This window comes from Chanodichthys erythropterus, chromosome 15 (assembly GCF_024489055.1).
Source record: "Chanodichthys erythropterus isolate Z2021 chromosome 15, ASM2448905v1, whole genome shotgun sequence".
Taxonomy (NCBI): domain Eukaryota; kingdom Metazoa; phylum Chordata; class Actinopteri; order Cypriniformes; family Xenocyprididae; genus Chanodichthys; species Chanodichthys erythropterus.
In genome coordinates, this window is record NC_090235.1 from 9,891,200 (window position 1) to 9,897,554 (window position 6,355).

Below are 6,355 nucleotides of genomic sequence, written 5' to 3' on the forward strand. Positions count from 1 at the left end.
TGGTATTTACAGATGCCTCTGCCACCGGCTGGGGTGCCACATACAACAGGCATGCAGTGTCAGGGGTTTGGATGGGCCCCCATCTGCATTGGCACATCAACTGCCTTGAGTTGCTAGCAGTACGCCTTGCCCTGAGCCACCTCAAAGGGCCACTACAGGGCAAGCATGTACTGGTCCGTACGGACAAGACTGCGACCGTTGCGTACATCAACTGTCAAGGTCGTCTGCGCTCCCATCGCATGTCGCAACTCGCCTGCCTTCTCCTCCTGTGGAGTCAGAAGCATCTGAGGTCACTTCATGCCATTCATGTCCCCGGTGTGCTCAACCGTGCGGCCAACGAGCTCTCACAAGCTGCGCTGCCGGGAGAGTGGTGACTCCACCCCCAGGTGGTCCAACTGATTTGGAGATGGTTCGGAAAGGCTCAGGTAGACCTGTTTGCCTCACCAGAAACCTCCCACTGCCATTTGTTTTACTCCCTGTCTGAGGATACACTCGGGACAGATGCACTGGCACACAGCTGGCCCTTCGCAAATATGCATTTCCCCCAGTGAGCCTACTTGCACAGACCCTGTGCAAAGTCAGGGAGGACGAGGAGCAGGTCCTGTTAGTTGTGCCCTATTGGCCCAACCGGACCTGGTTCCCAGAACTCTCACTCTTCACGGCCCCTCCCTGGCCCATTCCTCTGAGGAAGGACCTTCTTTCTCAGAGACGGGGCACTCTTTGGCACCTGCGTCCAGACCTCTGGAAACTCCATGTCTGGTCCCTGGACGGGACGCAGAGGTTCTAGGTGACTTACCCCCCGAGGTACTTAACACCATCACTTTGGCACGTGCACCGTCTACGAGACGTGCTTACGCCTTGAAGTGGAACCTGTTCGTCGAGTGGTGCTCTTCTCGCCAAGAAGACCCCCAAAGATGCTCGATCGGAGTCTTGCTTTCCTTCTTGCAGCAAGGGTTGGAGCGTAGGCTGTCCCCCTCCACCCTCAAAGTCCATGCTGCTGCTATTTCTGCATACCATGACCACATAGATGACAAATCTGTTGGTAAGCACGACCTGGTCGTCAGGTTCCTTAAGGGGATGAGATGGTTAAATCCTCCTCAACCCACTCCATACCCTCTTGGGACCTTGCACTCCAGATTGCTCCCTTTGAGCCCTTACAGTCAGCAGACTTAAAGATTCTGTCTATGAAGACTTTGCTGCTGGTCGCATTGGCCTCCATTAAGAGGATAGGGGACCTGCAGTCATTTTTGGTCGACGAATCGTGCCTAGAGTTGGGGCCGGGTGACAGCCACATGGTACTGAGACCCTGGCCTGGCTATGTGCCCAAGGTTCCTACCAGGCTCACCAGGTAGTGAGCCTGCAAGCGCTGCCCTCGGAGGAGGCAGACCCAACCCTAGCTTTGCTCTGTCCATTTCGTGCTTTGTGACTGTACATAGACAGAACCCAAAGCTTCAGGACCTCAGACCAGCTCTTTGTCTGTTACGGAGGCCAGCAGAAGGGAAAGGCTGTCTCCAAGCAGAGGATGGCCCACTGGATAGTGGATGCCATCGCCTTGGCTTACCAAGCTCAGGGCATGTCCTGCCCGCTCAGGTTGCATGCTCACTCCACGAGAGGTGACGCATTCTCCTGGGCTCTAACTCGTGGTGCCTCGCTGACAGACAATTGTAGAGCTGCGGGCTGGGTGACATCTCAGGTCAGAGGCACGAAGAGGCCCCGTCTTAGTGTTGGCTTACTGCGCTACATGCGCTTTTTTCTCCAGAGAGTCCCTACAAGGCAGAACCTGTTGAGTCCTCCGATCTCCCTTCAGCAGCTGACGTGGCGGAGCGTCTGGCACCAGGCCTATACTCTGTTGCATCCTTGAGAACCGGATTTAGGCTGGGTTCCATATGTGTGACCCTACGGGATCCCATATGGTTAGTTTCACGGTTGCTCCTAACGCTGCATTCACACGGGGCGCCAGCGTTAACGCTTCTCATTTATTTTGAATGGGTGACGTCATGCATTGCCGAACTGAATTGTGGGTTCCGTCACGTCGCTTCACTTGCGTTGCAAGTGGCAGAAGTTGAAGATTTCTCAACTTTTCAAGCACCAACGCAGGCGTCATCCAATCAGATTGCCCTATGCAAATACCCTAGAGCAGTTGCTAGCCAATAGCGCTTGTTATTGGCTGTTATCACTATAACTTTCGCGTCAACACAAGCTTCAGACACGCCCTCCGTCAAGCGTTGGTGCTGACGCCTCGTGTGAATGCAGCGTAAGTGAAGTCCGTGTCTTTCCCTCTGGGAGAACCCACCTCTCATCGAGTTGGAGTCACCCCAGTTTTTCCATTTGTAGTACAACCTACTAGGTTAGTCCATATGTACTCCTCCACATAACTCCTTCGGGGAAGGATGTGGCTTTCGCAGTGTTCCTTTCCCAATGAAAGGGTACGCTTTCCCAGCGTTATCCAATAGTCTCACTGAATGGGTTTTGGGGAACAACAGTGATTGACTCTCTCTGTGTTAGCCCTGTCCCACCGTCCTCAGGCAAGGGGGTTCAGGTGGCTTACAACAGAGCGCTGGAAGGGGGCAGCTCCTGTGGCGCTTTGGAAGGGATTCGTATTTGTCGGTCTGTCCGACGTACGTCAAACGTGACTGACTGAATGGGAACATCTCAGTTACAAAGGTAACCCTCATTCCCTGAAGGAGGGAATGGAGACGTACGTCCCGTCGCCACAATCGCTGTACCCCGCTGATGCTGCTGCCTAACCTGTTCAGCTCCTCAGCGAAAAGCTGAAGATGCAATGCACCTGCTGCTCATTAAATACCCGCACTGCGAGGTGAGCAGCTGATGTATATGATTGCATGCCAATGTGCATTGGCTCGTTTTAGTTACACTCGAAGTAGATTGGCCTCTCTAGCAAGATTCCTATTCGTCGGTCTGTCCAACATACGTCTCCGTTACCTCCTTCAGGGAACGAGGGTTACCTTTGTAACTGAGACATTCACCTCCATCCTCCCCACCACCTCCAGGATGGTCCCTGTCCATATTTCTGGTATATATATATATATATATATATATATATATATATATATATATATATATATATATATACATTGTGGCGACCAGGGCGGGCGAGAGCCGTGAGGGAACGGCACGAGGCCGGTGACGCAAGTGATAACGAGCATCACCTGGGAGGCGCACCGGCCTTGAGTCTCTCACGGAGGAGGACCAGGCCTGGACTTTATTTTATGTTTTATTATGTTTGTGTGGCCGGCAGACGTCCACGAGGGTCTGCCGGCATTACTTTTGTTTATTTTGAATTAAAGTTTTGTTGAATGTTCAACGGTTCCCGCCTCCTTCTTCACGTACATACGAACTGTGTTACACACATATATATATATAGTAACTTTTACTTTTATGAAGCTTTTATGAAGCTGGACATTGGTGCCGAAACCCGGGAGGAAGGAGGGACATGCTGTTGGAGAGCCCTCGCTGCTGAGAGGGATCGCGGTGCTGCGGAGTTCAGGCAGCGTGGGAGTGAAGAATGCGAGAGGCTGCCTGAGGCGGTGGTGCTGGAGCCTTGTGAAAGGTGGAATGGAGACCTGGATGCCGTGCTCCTGGGACGAGGTGGGGTGGCTGCCGTCCAGGAGGGAGCGGAGGAGTCGCCGCCATCCGCCGTGGGCCGGAGCCTGCTGCCGTCCGCCATGAAGGGGAGGAGCAGGGGACTCTCTCCCCTCTCTCGTCCTGTTGCTCCCCTTGCTTCCGTCTCCTTTCTCTCGTCTCGTCTGTCCTTACCCCCAGGTGCTGCGGCCACCGAGACAGGCCTGCGAGGGGCGATGGGAGTATGTGGCGACCAGGGCGGGCGAGAGCCGTGAGGGAACGGCGCGAGGCCGGTGACGCAAGTGATAACGAGCATCACCTGGGAGGTGCACCGGCCTTGAGTCTCTCACGGAGGAGCTCCGGGAGCATAAAAGGAGGAGCGACGACAGTGAAGGATGAGAGAGGACCAGGCCTGGACTTTATTTTATGTTTTATTATGTTTGTGTGGCCGGCAGACGTCCACGAGGGTCTGCCGGCATTACTTTTGTTTATTTTGAATTAAAGTTTTGTTGAATGTTCAACGGTTCCCGCCTCCTTCTTCACGTACATACGAACTGTGTTACACATATATATATATATATATATAGTAACTTTTACTTTTATGAAGCTATGAACACAATGGGTCTCATTCATGAAACACGAGCAGAACGAATTTTTGTGTAAATCGTGTGTAAATTTTCGGATTCATTAAAATGTTCGTATTTTCCAAATGTTAGTTGGTACGAAAGAAATCTACACCTGCTCCCAGCCACGCGTAAATAGTGTGTTTAACATCCGAACGTTTTGCTCATTAATAAGGCTGCATTTTAATTCACCTTAATCGGGTACATATTTACACAGCATTTTGAAAAAATATTATATATAGTAATTGTAATGTATAATGTAGATATGCTCGATGATGATGGTGGTCCTCCTCCAGTTTGAATACGATTTTTTTTTCGAAGTGAACTAATTCATTTTTTGCAGTCAAGCTTCATGTCGAACCATTTTCTTTTCACTTCTGGGACTGTTCGATCAACAGATGAAACTCCATTAACAGCATCTGTAATATGTTGCCAAGCTTCCTTTTTTTTAAGACCTGATACGCCACTACGCTTGAAAATAAAATGTTGCGGTTTGAATGAACTTCTGATAATAAAACTTCAATTTCTGCATTTGAGAAATTTATCTTTTTCATTCGCTTTTGAGAAGACATGTTGAAATCCTTCGTTTGGTGTCATAATATGATGCCCATATAGTTGTCAGTCGGATTTAATGGGCGGGATTTATGGTAATTGAGAATGAGCGTGCACGCGCGTCCCATTTACGACTGATTGGAATTCATTAACACACACACACACACACACACACACATTTCACACTGGCTGCGTCCGAAACCGCCTACTCAATGAGTAGGTACTTAATTTCAATAAGTACTTACTTAACGAGGGCTAAAAGAGTACGTTAGGTACTTAATAGCCAAATCTCGTTGAGTATGAATACGATCCGAGAATAATCCGCCATGTTGACGTTATCATGTGACCTACGACGTTATCGCAAGCGCAACAACTGAAAATATATGAGTGACAGGTTTAATTCTTCTGTAATATCTGTAAATATCTTGATATTGATCAAACTTTTTTATTTTGTGGTCTTGTTGAAGAAACAGCTGCCAGTAATTTTGTAATTTAGCTTTAGTTTCATCCCTCATGCTTATAAATTACAAACAAATAACTTTTATGCATTATGATGTATTCAAAATATTTAATCTTGTCATATTTTATGTCTGTGTATATAATCTCAAACTATCATGTATACAAACCCATATTTTTTTGTTTTTTGTCATTATTATTGTTCATTGTTAAAGATAGCACTATGGTATTTTCCCTGATCTTGTAATTGTAGATCCTGCAATAAATATAAAGATATGAGTGACAGGTGCACTAACACAGCACCAGTAACTCAACCCTACCTAGAGCGGTTTTCCTCAGTGTTAATAATGTCTGAAGCCAAAGAAGACATCAGCAGCTGCTCGAAGATCTCGCCTTTGGAGAAGACTGATTTTATACTCAAAAAATTTAAGTATAACTACTTAAAATTAAGATTACTCCTGAATGAATTGCTCTGCTAGCACATCCCAACACTTACACACAATAACAATGATAAATGCTGACCAAAACTTAATTATATAACTTTTCATTTTACTTCTTTAGTAAAACAAGCAAAATGTAATGTTTTGTCATATGACAGCTGTGCATGAACACACACTAGACAAATACAGCTGATGTGAATATATCTCAATTTACAGTCAATTCATGCATTAATTCATAGCTTAATAAAATATATACATTTACTGATAATAATAGCATAATTAATAAAAAAAGTGAAATAATTCAAGTAATAATGACAATAAATAAATACATATACAAGTCAACAACACATGAAACAAAGCTTTATTCAAATGTATTGATCTAACAATCAGGTATTTACAGTCCTGGGGCCTGTACCATGACGGTAGATGAACAAACTCAGGGTTATAGGATTAGTTTCGAGTTGACAAAACCAAACCACTCCAATCCGGCTTTGTTGGTGCCATGATGCTGATCATCAACTTTCTCTGTCAACTCAGGCTTTGATCCTGAGTTTGTGAAGTGTGTGCACATGAATCTGTGACATCAGTGGTGAACAGCCAATCACATGCCTTGCAACAGAAATAAACTGTGATTAACTTCTCACGAGAGAGCCAGCGAGATTCAATTCACTGAAAATTAAGAATTTAAACGCATTTACACTA